Below are 23537 nucleotides of genomic sequence, written 5' to 3' on the forward strand. Positions count from 1 at the left end.
GTATTTGGATGTGCAGTCTTTTCTACAGCTATGGTATGCTGCAGGTGTGCTGTAGTAGAGCTGCAGCATTACTCCAAAAAACACTATTTGGTGTGGATTTTTCCATTGCGGATTTTACTAAGAAATTTATGTAATTCACTCCCTTATGGCCTTAATCTTAGGGCTCGAGCACATGTAGTTTTGGTCCAAGTGCTATCCATCAAAAAATCTGATCGCACTCGACCCAATGTTATTCAAAGGGGCAGTGGAGATGAATGATTTTTTTCACTAACTGAATCTTCATGTGAGAAAAATTGCAGCATGCACGATTTTCCTCTGATAATTGGATGGGACTCACCCATTCAAGTCTATGGGTGCGAGGAAACAAATAGGATGCCATAGTATAGCATCAGATTTTTATGGATATGTTGCAATTTTGTAACATAGGAAACTTTAATTGGTCTTCTAAATGACCAATAGCTGCTGCTGTAAAAAGCTGACTGCACACGGATGACGAGAGACCAAAAATTGTCATACTTTTCTGGATGAATTCCGAACAATGTTTCTTTGGTCATGTGAACCCACCCTTTAGGGTGAGACCACTAAAGGTGGCTGGTCATATACTTGAAAACTTCACCCACCCCTGGTGGACAAAGGGAACATAATTTTGTTTGAAAGCCATGCGACCTTTGCCTTTGGCCCCTACTATTCCCTTGCTGCCTTACTTATCCCACCCTTACATCGCAGTGGTTTTACTGTTATGACTGATCTATGTATATTTGGAATTGAAATGATTTGTTGAAGTTCTTGGAATATGAAGGGTTGAGAAACTGTGATACAGAAGGCTATTATTATAGACCTGTATGTGTAAGCAAATGACACTGACTTGTGATGTCTGCCGCATTTTACTAACCTGTTTTTTGTTTGCATTGACTGCACTTTGTAAGCCAGCGCATCTGTTGATGTACCTTCCCAAAATACCAATGAATGGGTGCACCGCTGAGAACTGTAGTGATGCATGTCTGTGGATTCACACCCTGCACGTAACCTTTCCCCACGTGTAGCTGGCTGGCTGCCCGTATCTCAGACTCATTCATTTAAAAAAAGGTTGATATATATAAATTCAAAGCCCGTGAATCACTGGGAGTCCACCCAGTCCTAAGCATGAAGGCTACATTTTTTGGCTAAGGCCACGGCCCCACTATCAGTATTTGGTCAGTATTGTTTCTCAGGAGTGGGAGCCAAAACCAGGTGAGGAACAATCAGAGAAAAGGTATAATAGAAACGAGTCACCAATTCAGCATTAATCACCCACTCCTGGTTTTGTCTCCCACTCCTGAGAAAACATACTGACCAAATACTGATAGTGGAGCCATGGCCTAAGGTCTGTAATCAGCCTGTTATGTTTAAGCATGGATGTTGGTATTTCATCTTATTTTGGTTTTCACGCTCTATAGCTCCATTGGACACCAAGCTTTTGCATCGAATCGAGTTTTCTGCTTGTCCCAAGGCCTGGCAACAAAAATTATGCCACTTGATTATTCTAAGTACTATACCTACCCCTATTATAAGAAGGTGTACATGCAAATCATGGGGCTTTATAACAAAAATCTTAATGGGGCCCCCTCACACCTGCCAAAAATATTCAATGGTGTAGGCAGGGGTCATAGTTCATAGGCGCAATCACACAAGGCATACCTTCCAACACTTAAAAACCGGGAGATAGACATGTATTGTGGCACTTGGTATATAAGGTGAAAACAATTACATATTTATGGCAAGTGATAGGCCCTCTTTAAGAGACCCTACTACTTTTTTTTGCTGTTTTCTTGCCCAGATTACGTCAGTACACACTGACTGATATTGACTGTGATTCAGATTTGGAAAAGGTGTTTTTTTTTTTTATTTGAAGGTGGGGGAACAGTACTTTTGCCAGGATCCAGTACTAATTGTTCCAGAAAAAATGGGCAATTACCAGTAGTCTATTGATTTATTTACCTTTTCATAAATAATTAAATAACTGTATAAATAATAAAGAAACTAAATGAAAAACAACAATTTTGATCACATTTTTCACAATTATTCAAGGCAGGTTTTGGGGGTCTTTTACCTTTTATTCCATTTCCATAAGTGGTTGCTGCTGGCGCTTATGGGCCACTTTATTCCTTAATTTGTTAAAGGCAATTTGTCACAAGGTTTTTGCTATCCCATCTGAGGGCAGCATAATGTGGGAGCAGAGACCATGATTCCAGCGATGTATCACTTACTTTACTGGATTCAGCAGTTGTGATACAATCAGTTTTCTTTGCTGTAGATGTAGCAGAACTCAGAAAGCCGACCCCTCCCACACCACTGATGAGCAGCTTTCTATGCGCATTGTATATTGACAGCTGCCAATCCCTGCTGGGTGCAAGGTTGGACCAGGAAGTACAAGGGCAGCTAGTCCAGCAGTGATAATCTCCTGCTGATATAACACTGATTGTATTGACACAACAGCACACAGACCAGTAAGTGACACATCACTGAAATCAGTTGGAGGGGGGGGGGGGCAATAATAATAATAATAATAATACAGTAATACTGCATTAATCTCCACCCTGGTTATTGAGTGTTAGAGACTGCTTATATGATAACATATACCTGTTTTAATATAGTTTGTGAGAAGAATTTAAGCTTGTGTGGACACTAAATATCATGGCTTCTACTAATATGGCCGCCGACTCTGGAAAGCACATGTTTTATGAACCGTCCCCTGTTCTTTTCTCCTGGCTGAACCTGTTTTCCTTCAGCTCGGGCTATCACTTTTCCTCCTCACTGCTGTTCTCAGATGCTTACCGTTGTAATCCTCCATCCTCTGAGCAGATAAATGCAGGAGTGAGGACCCTGCTTGCAAGCTTACAATCTATCATTATACGGATATATCAGTATGAACATAAAAAATGCAACTCGTACAAATACACTGATGTGCTACCTGAAATAGGGAGCGCATTAAAACCTCTGGCAGGTGAAATGAATAACATTGATCGTGTGATACTGGAACCTGTCAAAGGGTGGGGGATATATTAGGCAGCAAGTGAAAAGTCAGATGGAAACAGGATAAATGGGCCAGTATAAGGGTCTGAGCGAAATTGGTACAGGCCAATATGTAATGGTAAGACCAAAAGGTCAGGACATCTCCAAACGGAAGGTCTTATGGGGTGTTCCTGGTAAGTACCAGTTTTATTAAATGTAAACCAGTGATAGGGACTCGTAAGGGAGGGGAAGAAAAGCTAGCCAAATAGTCTGCTCTCAAATTTAATTTACATATCAATCTATATTTGTTAAGGCTGCATTTGCACTAGCTGATTATCAAGTATTCCTAGGATCGCTCTTTCGTGATAATCGGCACGTCTGAAAAGGCTGCCATTCACCCGACAATGGAGCAAAACTCTCCATCGGCAGGTGAATGGAATTTTAAGCGTGCTTAAAAATCATCTTTCTTTGCAGCACATCATCCTATCTAAATAGGACATGGGCTGCTGAGAACAAGAATATTCTATGCTTACAGAACGATTGTATTAAAGGGAATCTGTCAGTTTTTGCTTTGTAATCTGAGGACAGCATGAGGAAGCAGCTAAGACAATGCGTTCAATGATGTGTCACTTATCAAGCTGTGTGCTGTTGTTTACAATGAAGGTTTTATCACTAGGAGAGGATCACTGTTGGACTACAGGGTGTTAGTCCTGGTCTGACTTCGCCCTCTCCTGTGATAGGCAGCTCAATGTCCATAGACAATGTACATAGGGGGGAAAACAAAAACCACAAAATTTGAGCTTGGTTTAAAATGGTATACATGCAGCACATAAATGCATGTTTCACAATGGCCATGAATCAAAAAAACCTACAAGAAGCAAAATGAAAATAAACCCTGCTGTAAATAAATAAAAAGCAAGTGCATATAAATAAAATGGGGTTCTTAGTAACACTGTTTTTGATCAAAAATAGTATGAAAGCTATCCCACCAGCGACAAGGTGAACCCGTTCGGGATAGCTTTCATACTATTTTTGATCAAAAACAGTGTTACTAAGAACCCCATTTTATTTATATGCACTTGCTTTTTATTTATTTACAGCAGGGCTTATTTTAATTTTGCTTCTTGTAGGTTTTAATGTACATAGGGAGCCTGGTGTGGGTGGGGGAAGCTTACTCACTCCTGCATCCAGAAACGCTGTGTCACAACTGCTGCACCCAGCAAACTAAGTGATACATCGTTGGAATCAGGCTCACTTGCCCCATATTATGCTAATCTCAGATTAAATCGAGAAATCCTGCTGACAGATTCCCTGTAAGGCTATGTGCCCACGATGCAGAAATGCTCCGGATTTTTCCTGAGTGTTTCTGCATCTCCCCTGGCAGAAGAAACGCATGCGGATTGTACATGCGGATTGTACATGCGGATTGTACATGCAGATTGTACATGCGTTTTTCCTGCCAGGGACATGCGGATGTGAATCGTCCTTCACATGCATTTCCACATGCGGGTTGACAAGCGCTTTCCAAGCGATTTTAGCATCACTTGGAAAGTGCTTGTCAACTTGGTCACAGTATATAAATCCATGCAAAAGGCATGGATTTATATACTGTGACCCCAAAGAATGGTTAAAAATAAATCTATACTTACCTTCCGATGGCCCCGGAGTCTTGCTTCACCATCCTGGCTGCCGGCAGATCGCGGTACACTGAAGGACCTGTCGATGTCAGCGTCGCGTGACCCGTCACATGACTATGACGTCAGCGCAGGTCTTCCAGTCCATCGCGATCTGCCAGCAAGGGAGGACGAGCACACCGTGGGCCGCCAGTAGGTAAGTACAGTTATATGAAAAAGTTTGGGCATCCCTATTAATCTTAAGCTTAATGTTTTATAAAAATTGGTGTTTTTGCAACAGCTATTTCAGTTTGATATATGTAATAACTATTGGACACAGTAATGTTTCTGCCTTGAAATGAGGTTTATTGTACTAACAGAAAATGTGCAATCTGCATTCAAACAAAATTTGACAGGTGCATAAGTATGGGCACCTCACCAGAAAAGTGACATTAATATTTAGTAGATCCTCCTTTTGCAAAAATAACAGCCTCTAGTCGCTTCCTGTAGCTTTTAATGATTTCCTGGATCCTGGATGAAGGTATTTTTGACCATTCCTCTTTACAAAACAATTCCAGTTCAGTTAAGTTTGATGGTCGCCGAGCATGGACAGCCCTCTTCAAATGATCCCACAGATGTTCAATGATATTCAGGTCTGGGGACTGGGATGGCCATTCCAGAACATTGTAATTGTTCCTCTGCATGAATGCCTGAGTAGATTTGGAGCGGTGTTTTGGATCATTGTCTTGCTTAAAGATCCATCCCCTGCGTAACTTCAACTTTGCCACTGATTTTTGAACATTATTGTCAAGAATCTGCTGATACTGAGTGGAATCCATGCATCCCTCAGCTTTAACAGGATTCCCGGTGCCGGCATTGGCCACACAGCCCCAAAGCATGATGGAACCTCCACCAAATTTTACTGTGGGTAGCAAGTGTTTTTCTTGGAATGCTGTGTTTTTTTGCCGCCATGCATAACGCCTTTTTGTATGACCAAATAACTCAATCTTGGTTTCATCAGTCCACAGGACCTTCTTCCAAAAAGAAATTGGCTTATCCAAATGTGCTTTTGCATACCTCAGCCGACTCTGTTTGTGGCGTGCTTGCAGAGACGGCTTCTTTCGCATCACTCCCCCATACAGCTTCTCCTTGTGCAAAGTGCGTTGTATAGTTGACCGATGCACAGTGACACCATCTGCAGCAAGTTGATGCTGCAGCTCTCTGGAGGTGGTCGGAGGATTGTCCTTGACTGATCTCGCCATTCCTCTTCTCTGCCTTTCTGATGTTTTTCTTGGCCTGCCACTTCTGGCCTTAACAAGAACTGTCCCTGTGTTCTTCCATTTCCTTACTATGTTCCTCACAGTGGAAACTGACAGGTTAAATCTCTGAGACAGCTTTTTGTATCCTTCCCCTGAACAACTATGTTGAATAATCTTTGTTTTCAGATCATTTGACAGTTGTTTTGAGGAGCCCATGATGCCACTCTTCAGAGGAGATTCAAACAGGAGAACAACTTGCAAGTGGCCACTTTAAGTAGCTTTTCTCATGATTGCATACACCTGGCTATGAAGTTCAAAGCTCAATGAGGTTACAAAACCAAAAAATGTGCTTTAGTAAGTCAGTAAAAAGTAGGTAGGAGTATTTAAAACAAGAAAATTATAAGGGTGCCCATACTTATGCACCTGTCAAATTTTGTTTGAATGCAGATTGCACATTTTCTGTTAGTACAATAAACCTCATTTCAAGGCAGAAACATTACTGTGTCCAACAGTTATTACATATATCAAACTGAAATAGCTGTTGCAAAAACACCAATTTTTATAAAACATTAAGCTTAAGATTAATAGGGGTGCCCAAACTTTTTCATATAACTGTATATATTTATTTTTTATTTTATTTTATTTTTTTTTTATTTTTTTTTTTTTACAGTTTCTATGGTACCTGGGTCCGGAGGAGAGTCTCCTCTCCTCCACACCTGGGTACTATCTGCACATTGAACGCATGGATTCCGCATGTACTTATCTAGTGAAGCGGAATACATGCGTTCTAATGCAAGTCAATGGCAGCAAAAACGCAGCACTTCCGCAAAATAATTGGTAGTGCTGCGTTTTTTTCCGCAATGATAATCCGCAGTGGAAATTTCCGCAGCATCTGCACAGCACATGCGGATTATCATTGGGGAACATGGCAGGCCTTCTACCAAGCGTATTTTAAGCGTTTCTGCAGCGTTTTTGCCGCTGCGGAAACGCTTAAAAAAGCATCGTGGGCACACAGCCTAAGTGTTGTTGGCCTGTCTAAACAGTCTACTAAACGACCACTAAATGGCTTACATGTAGTTAATCAGCTGTGGTTTAATGGCTACGGGTTGGACGACGTAAATTTACCGTAACAGTGAGTGATCTAAACACTGGTGATTTTCATAAGCCTCTTAGCAGTGCCACTAAGGGGTTAGTGAGCCAGTGGCCTATCCCCCCATGGATGAGATGAGCTGTCCCCCCTGCAGTGGCCGCTCTCATCCACTCCTGTCAGTATTGCACCTAGTCTTTGTACTTGCAAACCTCCGGCCAATAAATAATGTCCGAAACTCGACTCCTCCAAGTCTAAAGTGGATATTGATTTCAAAGCATTCCCTTCTTCTGTCACATCCTGTGACTTTGTTTTTCTGTCTTTTTCTTTACACTGTTATTTTGTTGTTACCCTAACCTATTGGCATTCAAGCACTAAACACTAACGTTCTTAAATACTGACGAATCTGCACTTTCTCCTTCATTACTTGGATACGGGGCCTGAGAAACTTGGAAGATTTGGCTCTTTCCCCAAAGCTCGAGTCCACCTTCTGATAAATGAATCAATGCGGATGTCAAATATGGACTTGATTAGCACCAAATTAGCTGTTTATTTCCCACTCTCCATATTTAGAGCAGCAGATTTCTTTTCTTTGTTATTCTTGAGAGCTTTCGATGTAATTCATGTGCTTTTAACTCTATCTTGCTGGGTTAGAGAAGCCGTTCGGGTGTTTTATATACGTGTACATGTGTTAGATATGTACACACAGACAGTATAAGCAAGTGTTAAAGCTCTAAATCGATTTGCTCCACATCCTGCTGAAGCTGCACATGGTGGGCAGTAGGATTACTAAGGAGGGGATACTATTTGAGACTCTTTCTCTGCTTCTCAGGGAGTCTGGGGGCCTGGAGCAGGGGTGTTCACTCACCCTTGGCTTGCTTACAATTATATGTTTCATTTACGTCATTTTACTTTAACTCTTGTGTTCCCCTTTAACCGTTTGGTTTCTTAAAGATAGAATTGGATGTCCACAAAAGGGAAAAAAATCTGGAGCTAAAATAAGCATTTGCAAGCAAACTTGTATGCAGACAGCAACCTTAGAGGAAACCTGTCATGTTGGAAATGGTATGTGACATAGATGTTCTAGACAGGATCTTATAGAGGAGAAGGAGCTGATCAGATTGATATATTTTTTGTGGATAAAGTTTCAGTAATACATTTTATTAGAAATCCCTGCTGTTTGTATGTATGAGTCCAAAGGGCGGTGCTACCAGTGATTGACAGTCTTCCCTCTATGACTGTACATGCAGAGATAGCTGTCAATCACTGAGTAGGACCGCCCACTGGACTCCTGTATATACAAATACCTGGGATTAAAATTAATAAAATACAAATTTTACTGAATATTTTCCAACAAACCTATAAGTCATTCTGCTCAGCATTTCTTTCTCTATACCATGCTGTCCACAGATAGGACTGCATGTACAAACTCCTTAAAGCATCACTCTAGCGTGTTTTTTTTTTTTTTAAATTTCAATGCAGGAGTGGTGTTTCTACTGTAAGGACTCTGCCCCCAAGTCTTCTCCTCACCCCCTGGCATCCTCACCTATTTTCGGCGCAGCTCTAGTCTCGCGGTGCCATTTTGTGACTGCAACTTCTGACTGGCCAGAAGTCAGAAGTTGTATCACAAGCTCTCAATACAAGTCTATCAGTCAAGACAAGGCTCTAATAGACTTGTATTGCGTTGTAGCCTTCAGCTCACTCCAGCAAACTACTGGAGCGATCCGGCAGGTCACAAACTGTCAAAGCTTGACGGAAGCGACGGCGATAGAAGGTGAAGACAGCGGCGGGTAAGTATAAGACTGGGGGCATGGACCTTAGATTCAAAGCACCAGTCCAGCGGTAAAATTAAAAAAAAAAAACACTGGAGTGGTGCTTCAAGGTATCCAAAGATATTGCAGAGATAATGACTAAAATAATGCTCTTGTTGAAAATCACAGAAAAATTAGAAAAATATAATACAGAAGAATATACTTTGTAGCTCCTTTCATACCCAACAATGTTTTTTTTTTTTTGTCCAAGAGGCGCATAACTTTTTTTTATATATTTTTCTTTTTTATCAACACACCCCTGTGAGGGCTTACTAGCTAGACAAGTTGTAACTTTACCATACAATGTATTAAAAAAAAATTCCAAGGTGGTGAAATTAAATGGTGAAAAGAAAAATGCAAAATACCATTTTTTTTGGGGGGGGGGGGGTTTGTTTTTATGTTATACTTTGATAGATTGGACTTTTATGGGCACTACAATACCTGATATGTTTTATATCTTTATTTTCTCTCTCTCTCTCTGTCTGCCTCTCTCCTTTCCCCATGGTAGCCCCTTGGTATTCTGCGATCACTGAGAGCGACATCTAAATGGTTAAATAGCAGCGAACAGAAGTAGCTCCAGTCACTGCTGGTACAGCTCCAGTCACTGCTGGTACAGCTCCAGTCACTGCTGGTACAGGCAAATGGCAGCTGTGCAATACAGATGGTATCTGCCCAGTGTGGAGAAAGGTGAGCTCCTGAGTTCACACCACACATGTGCATCCTGTTTTATATCATAGTACCTCCTGAAGAACAAAACAAAAACAAAACAGAAAGTAGGAATCTAGAATAGCCCCGGTGGCCGGTGAGAAAATTGTAAGATTTCAAATTTTGTTTTTCAGTACAGATCGTAAAATAAAATATAAAAAAAGACATTGCCAAACATTTTTAAAAGTTGCCTGTAACACACAAAAAAAAACAGTTTAAACAATAGATAATTTTCTGATATTTTCCCTTTAAGGCTTTTTCACAGTATTAAGAAAAATGCCTCTGAAGTTTTAAAAATGGATCAATTGAAGCAGTTATCGGGGACTTTTTTTTTTTTTTTGCGATGGGGTTAAGAACTTAGTTCTCCCCTGCGACAATCTGTTCCGGCTTAGAGCGGTCTGTGATTCTTTTGCTGTTGGTGCGATCAACAGATCAGCTCCTTCTCTTCCGCTCTGCTTTGTCTACCGGCATCACTGCCCATGTCCTGCTGATTGACAGCCAGCTCCTCACTGCCTAAGGCCTCATTCACTCGTCAGTATTTTGCATCAGTGTTTGTATGCCAAAACCAGGAATGGAACTTAAAGAGAAAAACTGTAATTGAAAGATTGACACCTATTCTCTTTTTTGGAGACACTCCTGGTTTTGGCATACAAACACTGATGAAATACTGATCAAAAATACCGGATGTGTGAATAACGCCTAAAAGAAAGAGGTGCTCTGTTCACGTGAGGTCCAGTGAAGCCAGAGAATCTTCTTCAATATTTCCCATTCCCATCTTTCTTCATATTGCACATTCCTTTCTCATGGACTTCTTGCATTTTCTGGAAAAAAAAAATGAATGAAAATCTAAAACTGCAGAGATATCTAAAAAGGAGCATATGTGAACCTAACTAAATTGGAAGCTGTCATTGCTTCTAATGATTTTTTGTTTAATAAATGTCCTGAAGTTTGTGTTTTCAATCGTAATTGTTACCTAGCCAATGTTTCCTTGATTGATGTTGATTACTTTTGTGTCGTCAACAGTTTTTATCAAATTGGCACTGACACGTAAGCAAAAGGGAAGTGAATCTCTTTCCCACAAAAGCGCATTGTAAAGTACATGGGCTGGTGCCCTGCAAGCGTGTTGGAGAAGACTGGGGATGTCGTAGGAAGCATCATCCACCACGTCAGTCAATAAAGGATGGAAGGGGATGAGAAAGCCGGACACTTCAGCTCTCCGTTACATTTTGGCGCAGAACATTTTAAAGCTCGCTTTTGTAAGTTATGCTGCGCTACCTTACTAGATTCAGAAGGTCTTCACATGACGTAGAGTGTGGTGGGACCAATTTAGGGGGGAGTAAACCCTTCCTGGTCCTTAGCTACTTTTTTCTATTTTGAACATAAAGTTCCTTTTAAATCCAACGTCGAATAGTTTTGTAGCTCCATTAGAAATAGTATATAATCTTCATCAAAACATTTTCTGCCGTTCCTTTTATTTTTCCTTTTCAAGTGTCTGTTACAGATTAAGTTTTCCGGTGGCAAACTAAAGACAAAAATTTTGCTCTAAATATTCAAATTTGACCAAAAATGAGTAAAATGATGTCACTCGGGAGACTAGATGCATATTGTCAACAATGAGTTTGTATTTATTTTACTCACTTATATAGCGCCATTAATTCCACAAGCATTATAGACATTATCGTTGAAAAATGAAAGTTGGATTATGTTATAGGCAATAGGGTACATTGGCCAATTACATTGCTTTTAAGTGTTCTCAATTCAGTTCATAAACTGATTTTTATTTTTTTATTTGGTATTCACTGTCGTTTTTTTGGGCCAATTTTTTTTTAAAATGGCAGAAGCAGTTCATTAATATAGCTCTAATTTAAAAAAAAAAATCTTTATTTTCGTCTTTCACTGCCGTTTTTAAGTGCATAAAGTTGCATAATTCTTTAAAATGTCGCATATTAGTCTTCAATTGTGGCAGAATAAAAAATTGATCAGAAATCTGACTGGGACTAGGGTGGGAAACATTTGGATAAGCAAAGTTGTCAAGGATAAATCAAAAAAGAATTTAAAAAGAAAGACAACTTTAAAAAATGACACAAAACTTCGAGAATAAGGTGCAATTACTAAAGCCATGAAATGGATACAAATTACTCCAGATAACTTTAGAGGCAACAAAGATGTGTCTGGGCCATTGAGGTTCTTGAGAGATTCGACTTTGGTGCTTGGCATCATACTGATAAGTTGCTATAGTGCCCTCTCCTATACATTATAGAGGAAACAAATGGGGACCGATTAATTAAAGAGGACCTGTAACTTTCTCAAAAAAATTTGAATTATGGTAAAAAAACTTTGTAAAAATCCTTGAACTCCACTGATTCTGCCACTCTTTTTTTGTTTTGCACTGCATCGCTGTATTGCAGGGTTATTCACATTTCTTGGCTTTAGAGCACAGAATATGAAATTTCTTCTTGTAGACAAATGGGTGTTTCTACAGTTTTCTCTGGAGGCGTGTGCTTTTAGCGCTTTCCTCCCTGACACAGTGTAGGAGTCACAGACGCTGGCAAAATGTGATTGGTAGCATCTGGGAAGAAGGGGTGAAAGCTCATATCCCTAGAGAAGACTAAAGAAATGGGCAGTTGCACTACAAGTAGAGATTTCACATAATGCACTCCAATAGCAACTTATGTGAAGATCAGTAATTAGGGCTTTTGCAAACCTTATTTTCAAACATTTGATGGGGCCGTACACATGTCTGATTTTTTTTTTTCCCCCTCCTACCAAGTCTGTCCGAGGAAAAAAATGCAGCGTGCACGATTTGCATTCGTTAATCAGATCGCACTTGGCCATGCAAGTCAATGGGTCTGTTAAAAATTTCGGACCACACTTGGATGACATCTGAGTGCAGTCCAATTTTCACTGACAGACAGAGTGGGGAAGATGAAGATTTTTTTTTTTTCCATCTTCTCCACATCCGAGAAAATTGGATCACTCCAGGATCAGTGGCTGATCTGAGTGTGATTAGCATAATCAGATTGATTTTCTCGGGTGAGGGAAAATACGATGTGTGACCCAAGCCATAGAGTGATGCAGCACAAAACTGAAAAGAGCTGCAGAATCGTGGGAGCTCATGGATTTTTACATAGTATTTAACTACATTTTTTGAGCACTTGACAGGACCCTTTTATTACTAGTGTTTTATACCCTCCAATCTTGATGAAGGGGCGTGCAGAAGTAAGATGCACCTAATCAAATAAGAGTTGCATGCCGCTCAATGACTTAGGCGCAGCTAGCAAGTGGCGTGGACCTCCTCTGCCAGAGGTGTGCGCAAGACGAGCACTGGAGTATGGCGAAGGGTATGCCACTAAACTGGCATAACTCTTCATGAATTTGACAGGCAGATGTAGGCTATGCCCCATCTTGCCCATGCTCTGCCCATTTTGGCCAGGATTTGCGTGAAAATGACAAAAGTTGCTAAATGTTTGAGTAAACATATTAAGATTTTTTTCCAGAAAACTGTCGCAAGCGCCTTAATGAATTGGGACCATATAGCTTCTTTCAGTCACGTACTTGAATGGTCATTTATATGGTACCTGTTTGATGCAATGTATTTTCTCTCCCGCTCGATGACTGCTGTCCTCTTATGTCCATGACTGACGTTTCATGTTGGAATGTTAATGGAGGTGAGAATACCACAATATCATTATGAAATGGCAAAGCTGTCCAACATTTATGCTTGATACATTGTCAACAAAATGTTGTAATCACATACATTATACTGGATAATCATTGTGCCCCATTCCTGTAAATTCAATGTGACAATGTAAAATGATAACAAGGATCGAGATGGTTGGGGTCACTGGGCCTCATTTAGACCACCCAAAACCTAGAAATATTGCCCACAGAAACCAGTCGGATTGAAGCTTTAATTTTAATAAAACGTTTGGATATTAAGGGAATCTGATTTGCTGACAAGGGCATTGCTTTCACAGTACCCAGGGATCTAGGTGCTTAAAGGGATTGTACACTACTTTATATTACCCCCCCAATGTATCCCCCCGGGGCCCCTAAGGATTTTTGTAATTGGCTTACTTTGCAGATAATGCCTGTAAGCAGCGCTATCACTGGCCGCTCACAGGTATCACGTGACCCCCGGCTGCAGCCTGATCTGACATCCGCTGATGTCACGACAACTGCTGGCAGCAGCCGGGGGTCTTTATCTTCCTGGTTCCATGGTGGATGCCAGGCTGTGGGTGGGGTTACCCCCTCCCCACGTCACACCCGGCATCCACCGCGTGCTCTGCCTCTGCTCATTCACTGGGAAAGCGCGCAGTGGATGCTGGGTGTGATGCGGGGGGTAACCCCGCCCACAACCCAGCAGCCACCGCTTGGACCCCAGTGCTGAGTCACGCCTCACTTGTCGTGACGTCAGCGATAGCTCCGCTCACAGGCATTATCCGCAACATAAGGTATTTACAAAAAGTCTTAGGGGCCCCGGGGGGATACATTGGGGGGGAGTAATATAAAGTAGTGTACTGTGCTTAAGTGGGGCTGTGTTAGCGGGGTCTGAAATGGCGCTTGTTCCGAAAAGGAGAAGACTTTGACATTTTTCCTTTAGGTGTTGAAATTCTGTATTTTTTAATATGAGTACCTACTGTGGAAATTCATCTTCCATGCATTATTAGACAAAAAGACTACTAACAGGCCCCCTTTAATACTGGAAATGTGTTGAGTCTGTCAGCTCTTCTTTTCGATATATTTGCTGTATGTTTGTTCATGCATAAGGTGTTCGTACGTGGTCACTGCAGAGCCAGGCAAATATGCGCTTTGCTTATTTTAAAATGCACGTCTCATTTTTCTTTGTCGGTTTGTTGTCCCTTTCTCGTTTTCTTTTTTTTTTTTTAAAGGATAATTTTGGAATAATGTCATATCGCTATTATACCATGACTTTGTCATATGGGATTAACCCCTAAATGGGCTATTATGCCTTTTACATTTTATAGTTTATCCCTAGATTAAGCCAACAATATTAGATTGATGGGGGGTTCTATCTATTAGCACCCACTTTGATCAGCTGTTTGAAAGGCACTGCTGTTTTGTGTAACTCCACAGCCTCTTCAATGTTTTCTGCAGCTTGCTGGCTGGTTTGTTCTTTTCTTTAGCCACCATGCTAGATTTTGCATGTGATCAGAATGGATCCGACTCTTCAAATAGGTGATCGGAAGGAGTTATAATAGGTAGACCCCCACCAATCTTATAATCCTAGCCTATTCAGGAATAACCCCTTTAAGGCAGCCTTTCACTAGTAATGTAGTTAATTTAAAATGTTCCTGTCCGAAAAAAGTGTTCAGAGGCATTGTAACTTGCTTACACATGGAGCTGTAACATTAAAACCTTTTATCATGTGTTGGGAGGGAGGGAGCAGTACTTCTCAATGTGCAGGTGAAAAAACATAGTCAATGATGTCTCTTTACTATCCAAACAGATCTGGCGGCCTAGTTAGCTCAGCTGAATGTACAACCTCTGCAGGAGAAGCAAAATTCTCACTGGCAAGCAGAAGGCTGGGGAGCGGTGGGCTCCTGAAAATAGTGAAAAGAAAAAGATGGTTTGGTACCATGTTAGCCAGTTGAAAAAAGATTGCTCTCATTGAGAAAAACAAGATAATCTTGTAGTTATGATACCTTTTAATGGCTAAGAAAAATAAAATAAATGATGTTACAAGGCAAGCTTTCGGGACAACTTAGGTCCCTTCCTCAGACATGGTATGGTATAACCTGATATATGAAGAAACACAAATATATGCACAAAGAAAAAAAAAGAAAGCAGAAAAGAAAAGCTTTTCTTCTCTTTTTTTTTCTTTTTGTGCATATATTTGTGTTTCTTCATATATCAGGTTATACCATACCATGTCTGAGGAAGGGACCTAAGTTGTCCCGAAAGCTTGCCTTGTAACATCATTTATTTTATTTTTCTTAGCCATTAAAAGGTATCATAACTACAAGATTATCTTGTTTTTCCCCACTGAGAGCTACCTGAAAATAGTAACATGCTATACCCCCCAATAAACTGACCATTGATGTTACCAGAAACTGACAATTTCCATTGCCTTTCTTGACTAATGTCGATTTTTTTTATCTCACTTCACTTTTCTTTTTTTTTTTTTTTACTATTGACTGATAACCAACATCAATTAAACTGTCAAAAATATATAACCTTGTTTTTAAAAAATAACATTGTATTATAACTTGGAAGTATTGAGTGAAGGATGCATGCAGTGCTATTCTTCCCATTAATAAGACTGAATCTGAAATGGATGCTCACATGGACATGTGTATAGAGTCTAATGCTGCGTTCCCACAAAATCACCTTTAATTTTATCCAAAAAGCAAAGTGCAACATGTAATAGATAAGCTTTTATTAAAACCGCTCTGTCATGTAGGTTGTTATTGACGGGTACACACTTCAGCTGGTTGGCTTTGGGGCCATGATAGTGCTCTTTTAGGGATCATGCACATGACTGTATTTTTGGGCCTAAACTTCTAGACTATGGGGCTGTGAACATGTCCGATCCCCCCCCCCCCTCCAGACCAAGCTGGTCCGAGGAAACAATCGTAGGATGCCCTTGGATCCGATTACTGGATTGCAGTCGGCCATGCAAGTCAATGAGTCCATGGAAAACATCGGACTGCTCTCAGATGACATCTGAGCGCAGTCCGATTTCCACGGACTGATAGAATGGAGAATTTTTTCTTTGCATCTTTTCCTGATTTGAGAAAATCAAATCACACTCGTATTAGAGTGTGATTGGCATAATTGGCCCGATTCTCTCAGACGAGAGAATATACACTAGTGTGACCCTATCCTCAGGATGTATTTATTGTGTAGATTTATTATAAAAATTCCTGACCTACTACATGTGCGTGAATTTCTATAGACCCCCCCCCCCCCCCATTCAAGTGAATGTGGTAGTGTCTGAAATTTCTTCAATGATTCTGCTAGGTGTGAGTCCACCATTCGAGTAATAGTGGGTGGAGGCTCAGATTTCTTTGCTTTGCTATTATTCACACTAGAATACATTGAGGAAGAATCACGACTCTGGCAGACAAAGAAGGGTCAGGACTTCACAAAATACATGGAATTTGATATCTTGCAGCTTTGGATTTTGTAGGCTCCTAAACATATGGTTTTCAGTGGAATGAATGGCACATATAGGGTTTAGGTTAAAAGCAGTTATTGAACTGGAAGCAAAGCCAGGTTAGCAGCTGTTCTACCATATGCTGTTCCTTCATCAACTTTGGGCTTCATCTTAAATTATTAAAGGGTTGTTTATTAAAAAAGATGCTTAAAATAACATGTTTGACAACTTACTGATACACTATAGATACCCCAATGTTCAGATATCCCCACTGGTCCTTTGTTCAGCAGCTCCACTTATGGTCCTGTGGGATAGAGATTCCGCTATGAATGCTCTTTTTAGCGGCTAAGCCAAACCCCTTTTCTGGCATGGTAAATGTGTAGACAGTAAAACGTGCTGATTTTAGATATTAAAAGGAGCCAAACTCTACTGTATGTAGGACAGCACCAACCCCCACTGTATGCTTGTGAAGAGATGGGACACCCTTAGTCCCACATATTCTGCACAAAAGAAATCAAACACTGCATCCTTATTTATATTTATTGATTTGATTTCTATCAGCATTAAAGTGCAGGTGCAAAATGTTGACCCTTTGACGCAGCTGTGCCTTTTTTTATGCATTATGAATAACACGGTGATTAAATTAGGCAGTCAGCCAGCCCCCTTCACACACAGTACTGATGAGGAGCAGACACGGGAAGCTTTTCTGTTTCTAGCACGGTTGGAAGTGGAGGTGCTGAACCAGAGACCCCTTTAAGGTCTTGTTTATCTGGGGCAGTTTACATCCCAAATTGTGCTATATCATGGGCTAACTATAGTGTTCTCAGTAGGGATTTGAGAATAGTATGATTAGAAACGTTCCAGCTTTAACTGTTTCAGTCATTTATAAACTGTTTTCAGTCATTTTTTCCAATCTATTGGACGTTGTTCTATAGGTGATTGACAATATCTGTTGCTCACTCGATGCCACAAGGTTGCCAGTGTCAGGTGTACTTTTATATTGTTTTTTTTGTGTTTAATCAGATGTGCACGTGTCAGAGTAAACCATGATTTGCCAGTCTGAATGTACTGAAGACTTCATTGACTTGATTTTTTTTCCTGATCTTTGAATATGCATAGGGTATTACATGGATCAGTCATAGTGTGAATCACAACAGTGCAGTCAGTAAGACTTACATTAGTAGTATGTTTTGTAGGAGTGCATCTGTCAAAACTGTATTCCAATATCGTTGCATCACTGTACTAGAGGTTAGGAACTGTACAATTTTTCTAGCAAAGTTCACACATAACGTAAAAATTACATTGTTGAACTGCCCAAAAAATCTGTACCAAAAATCGGCAATTCAGCATATGTAAGAATTGCACAATAATTTGTATGAATGGGCAGAGTTATCTATTTACATCTGGATTATTTATTCTGTGTCTTTTTAAAAAAAAAAAATTGTTACATGTAAACAAAGATTAAAAATGGTGACCACGATTAGAAAAACTAAGCCGCTTCTTCCAGGAACCGTTTTGGTATTGCAGCTCAGCTCTGTTTACTTAGAGTAACTTTAACTTTTAACTTAATTAACTTATTTTTTTTATATTACCTTTAGGCCCCTGCAGTAATGCCAGGTAGGCTAGGGTTAAATTCTAGCTCTGCAGGCTTTGGTTAGTACACCTGGCTAGCCCTGCATATAAACAGGCTAGGTGTCCCTTTAAATCAGTCTGCTGGGGAGAGTGACCAGACTGGATGTGTCTTGGCGTTGAAGAAAGAGACAGGCCAAGATCACTCTCTAAGAAGAGTCTGCACATGCCGTGTCCAGAGAAACGGAAGTATCAGTGGTTGCTATGGACAATAGCTGTTTTGTTTGATTGAGCAGGGGCTAGCTCAGCCATGTATGAGTAGCCAGGGTCTGTTCTGTTTCGTTAGCTCATGGACAAGGCTAGGAATTTATGTTTGAGTTTGTTTTGGTGCTGTGCCACCTGTGGAAAGCAATAAAACTGCACGTGTTTTGAATAAAAATGCACTGCCTGTGTGAACGCTACCTAAGGCCTAATGCCTACCCGAGAGAGTGAAACCCTACAGCCTTTTTCACACTTCGTATAAAACACGTACGTGAAAAACCTTTACTGGTGCCGTCAGTGTGTCTGTGTGTACTATTAGTGTTTTTCCGATATGGATAAAGAAAGAAAGAAATGACAAAGCTTCTCCTACACTTTCCAGTGTTAGACAACACGGACGACACATGGATGCCATCCATGTGCTGTACGTATTTTTCACTCACGGACCCATAGACTTGTATTGGCCCTTGTCATCTGTGCTGCTGGAAAAAAAATGTGTCTCCATCTGTTTTCTATGGACACACGGTCCTTCTAAAAACACGGACATGTGCATAGCCCTATAGATTATAATGGGTACTTGTGGTATCTGTGAAGAAAACTGATACCACGTGTACTGGAAATACTAACATGTGAAACAGGCCTTACTTGCTTGTAGATCAGTAGGGGTCTTTTTGTGAACAAGCCCTAAGGCTGCAGGTCAGTTTACACTGAGTAAAAAAAAAAAAAAACAGCAGGCGTGAGATTTTTATAAATTCCATCCACTTTGCTGGAACTGTAAGACACTTAATTTTTGCGCAAAAATTCACCAAAACTCAATGTGGGAACTTAACTTTACAGGAAGGATGTGCATCTGTTTTTCCAGGACGTCCCCCTGACGGCACCATGGAGGACGCCCTTTTTATCCTTTCAGGGACAGGGAAACACTGAGAGGTTAAAAGCCCTCCCCTCCCTCCACCCCTCAGTACTTTTCCTGTCCCTGTGAGGATAGGCAGAAAATTAAATCATCGCACACTCGTAGGTACAGTTGCAGTGTTCATTTATTAACAGGCAATAAATCAAATCAAAATGGTGAAGGTGACAGTAGATGTTTCGGCCTTTAACTAGGCCTTCTTCATTAGGTCGCTACTGTAAAAGAGAGGTAGAACAAAATAAGAACAAACGCAGTGTTTTACAGATAATATATACAATTCTAGGTGGTTATGGAGTCATGACTAGGAAGAGAAAGGGTTTGGGTGGGGAGGTGTTGTTAGGTCAGGGGAGGTGGGGTTGGGAAAGTGTGGGGAAGAAGGAAGGTGGAGGGAGAGAGTCAAGAAAAATAGGGGATATGTGGGATACAAAACATAATTACATATATACACTTGTATGCAAGCAGAAGTATCATACAGTACCTGGCGGACTCGGGAGGGGGGGTGGGGACGACCGGGCAGACCAGCTTCTCCTTTCATCTGTCAAGAGGTCCTCGGCTGACACCCCCCAAAGGGGGGGGGGGGGGGTTCCTCAGTCCCAGCCAGTACGAGCCACTTCCCTCCAGCGAGGGCTCTCTGCTCCATTGCCTGCCTCCAGCACGCCAAAGATCCGGATCCACGTTTGTGGTGCATTTCCATTGATGTCATCCGGGCGTGCCAGGCAGCGCGCGCTTTTTGAAAATTTAAAGGTGCATGGCTTTTAAGTCTCCTCACTCTGACATGCCAGGCTTTACATGTCACTCTCTACTCACTGACGAGGGGCACGACGTAACACCATGTCTGCAAATTGAGATTCTGGTTTGGCTTTTATCCCAAGTCATGTTACAAGGCTGGTTGAAGGGTCGATATTGATTTTTAGGATTACTACTTCCAGTAGGTGGTGCTAGAGTTGTAGTCCTCTTCCTCTTTGAAGAGACATTTTGCATATTTAATTTCTCAGAGGATCATGCATGGCTTTTAAGTCTCCTGACTCTGACATGCCAGGCTTGACACGTCACTCGCCACAAGGAGAAACGTTACCCCTTAGACTCTTATACTGCATAACATCTTTTGAAATTTAGTAGACACGAGTGCCAGAAGAAGCCTAGATGGGAGCTAGTTTCCTTGTCCCCCACCCTGCCTTATACCCCAAAAATTGTACTTTGAGCTTCCCATTAATGGGACTCTCCATCGCTCGGGGATATTTGTCTCTTGTTTATATTACCTGACAGCAAGTGCAAGTTTCTTTTGTTGTCAAGGTCAGTGAGTCATGTGGAGCTCAGCTCAGCATTCTTCACCACACCTCACTTGCTTAAAGTTCAGAGAGTCCTCACAGCAGCGGCTCAAGTTCAAGTTGTGCAACCAGCAATTTGTAAGCCGATCACAATATACTGTGACTTTTCAGCAGTGGTCACATTCTTTAGGCAGGATATTTGCCACAGACGGATATGTTTTATGCACAAATCAAATGATTCCAAATGTTGCGTACCTATACAAGTATATTCAGAGGGGCAAACGCATGCAAATACTGTCCCACTGTCTCACACTAGACAGGCTTTTTTGCATACTGTGCAGCCTATTACATCATTCAGTTCTGCACAAACAAATATACTATTAAGAATGTATTTTTAGAAGGGTTGTCGCTAAGCCAGCATTGTTATGGCAAAATAACACATTTTGTAAATATCCCTTTAAATTGTGGCAATAGGTTATTTAAAATGTGTCTCTATATAGCAGGCTGATACATATTTACCTTTATGTTGCATTTCTAAGCTCATGATACATACAGGCAGTAAGAGTCAGAGGGGTTGTTAAATGGGTAAAATGGCAAAATGCATGTAAGAACAAGTGACTTGGCTTTTTACCTCTTATTGAAAATCCTCTCCATTCTTGTTGCCTAGATTACTGGCCACCTCTGCAATCTATTAGAAGTTCCTGGTTTCCTAGTCAGAGTGTGTGCTTGTAAGCACTTTGCTATAAAGCTTACAAGCGCTGCTCTAAAGCTGGCTGAATTGCTGGATCTATCCAGCTTCACTAACCCTGCACTCCTCCGATGCTGCAGAGGTAACGATGCAGTACCCCTGCACTCCTCCGATGCTGCAGAGGCGACTCTGCAGTACCCCTGCACTCCTCCAATGCTGCAGAGGCGACGCTGCAGTACCCTTGCACTCCTCCGATGCTGCAGAGGCGACGCTGCAGTACCCCTGCACTCTTCCGATGCTGCAGGGGTGACTCTGCAGTACCCCTGCACTCTTCCGATGCTGCAGGGGCGACTCTGCAGTACCCCTGCACTCTTCCGATGCTGCAGGGGCGACTCTGCAGTACCACTGCACTCTTATGATGCTGCAGGGGCAACTCTGCAGTACCACTGCACTCTTCCGATGCTGCAGGGGCGACTCTGCAGTACCCCTGCACTCTTTCGATGCTGCAGGGGCGACTCTGCAGTACCCCTGCACTCTTCCGATGCTGCAGGGGCGACTCTGCAGTACCCCTGCACTCCTCCGATGCTGCAGAGGCGACTCTGCAGTACCCCTGCACTCCTCCGATGCTGCAGAGGCGACGCTGCAGTACCCTTGCACTCCTCCGATGCTGCAGAGGCGACGCTGCAGTACCCCTGCACTCTTCCGATGCTGCAGGGGTGACTCTGCAGTACCCCTGCACTCTTCCGATGCTGCAGGGGCGACTCTGCAGTACCCCTGCACTCTTCCGATGCTGCAGAGGCGACTCTGCAGTACCCCTGCACTCTTCCGATGCTGCAGGGGCGACTCTGCAGTACCACTGCACTCTTATGATGCTGCAGGGGCGACTCTGCAGTACCACTGCACTCTTCCGATGCTGCAGGGGCGACTCTGCAGTACCCCTGCACTCTTTCGCTGCTGCAGGGGCGACTCTGCAGTACCCCTGCACTCTTCCGATGCTGCAGAGGCGACTCTGCAGTACCCCTGCACTCTTCCGATGCTGCAGGGGCGACTCTGCAGTACCCCTGCACTCTTCCGATGCTGCAGGGGCGACTCTGCAGTACCACTGCACTCTTATGATGCTGCAGGGGCGACTCTGCAGTACCACTGCACTCTTCCGATGCTGCAGGGGCGACTCTGCAGTACCCCTGCACTCTTTCGATGCTGCAGGGGCGACTCTGCAGTACTCCTGCACTCTTTCGATGCTGCAGGGGCGATGCTGCAGTACCCCTGCACTCTTCCGATGCTGCAGGGGCAACTCTGCAGTACCCCTGCACTCTTCCGATGCTGCAGGGGCGACTCTTCAGTACCCGTGCACTCTTTCGATGCTGCAGGGGCGACGCTGCAGTACCCCTGCACTCTTCCGATGCTGCAGGGGCGACTCTTCAGTACCCCTGCACTCTTCCGATGCTGCAGGGGCGACTCTTCAGTACCCCTGCACTCTTTCGATGCTGCAGGGGCGACGCTGCAGTACCCCTGCACTCTTCCGATGCTGCAGAGGCGACTCTGCAGTACCCCTGCACTCTTCCGATGCTGCAGGGGCGACGCTGCCTTTGCTTGAAACATGGGAGAGCAGACTGTTCGGACAAGTGGCACAATGATGTGCAATTTGCAATTAGAACCAAAGAAAATTAGACAACCCCTTTAAGCTGCCAGCAAAGCCTCTAATGTCTAAAATAAACAAACAAAAAAAACAAACATCATGTACAGTTTGAAAAATGACACCAGGTGTTTTGAGTTATTTTTCCATTTTTAATTGTGTTATGTCTGTGTACTGTACCACAATGCTAAGGGCTCATTCATATGTATCAGGCCGGGGTCAGACAAGTGTGTGTTCTCTCATGCCAGAGAATTGGATCAATTATGTAAATGCCACTCAGATCAAACTCTGATCAGAGATTGCTCCGTGTCTCAGCTTTGTGTGATCCCGGATGAGAAAATCGTAGCATAGGTGAGAAGATGGAGAACAAAATTTTTCCATCTTCTTCATAGTGTGAGTCTGTGGAAATCAAATTGCACTCAGATGTCATCCAAGTGCATTCTGATCTTTTCCACGCACCCATAGACTTGAATGGGTGTGTGCTTCCATTTACGCAGCCACTTGCAGCAAGCTGCAATTTATTTATTTATTTATTGTCATGCTGAATTGGCATGAGAAAAACCTCACTAATCAGCACTGTGTCATAGTATAAAATTGGTCCGAGTGCAATTTGATAAAACAT

At 42.1% G+C, this 23537-nt stretch overlaps 1 protein-coding gene across 2 annotated transcripts in view; it reads left to right on the plus strand.

Moving 5' to 3' along the window:
• KIAA1671 (KIAA1671 ortholog) overlaps window positions 1–23537 on the plus strand; it is a 215116-nt gene that overhangs the window by 19116 nt on the left and 172463 nt on the right. Inside the window, exon 2 of one of the 2 annotated variants that reach the window (XM_073672915.1) lies at window positions 10490–10722. The exons of the other annotated variant lie outside the window; for it this stretch is intronic. The gene's annotated coding sequence lies outside the window, so the exon portion shown is untranslated. The remainder of the gene's footprint in view (window positions 1–10489; window positions 10723–23537) is intronic. 2 annotated transcript variants of the gene reach the window in all.

Source organism: Phyllobates terribilis, unplaced genomic scaffold, assembly GCF_046119375.1.
Source record: "Phyllobates terribilis strain yellow unplaced genomic scaffold, ASM4611937v1 Scaffold_1__5_contigs__length_1240528914, whole genome shotgun sequence".
NCBI lineage: Eukaryota > Metazoa > Chordata > Amphibia > Anura > Dendrobatidae > Phyllobates > Phyllobates terribilis.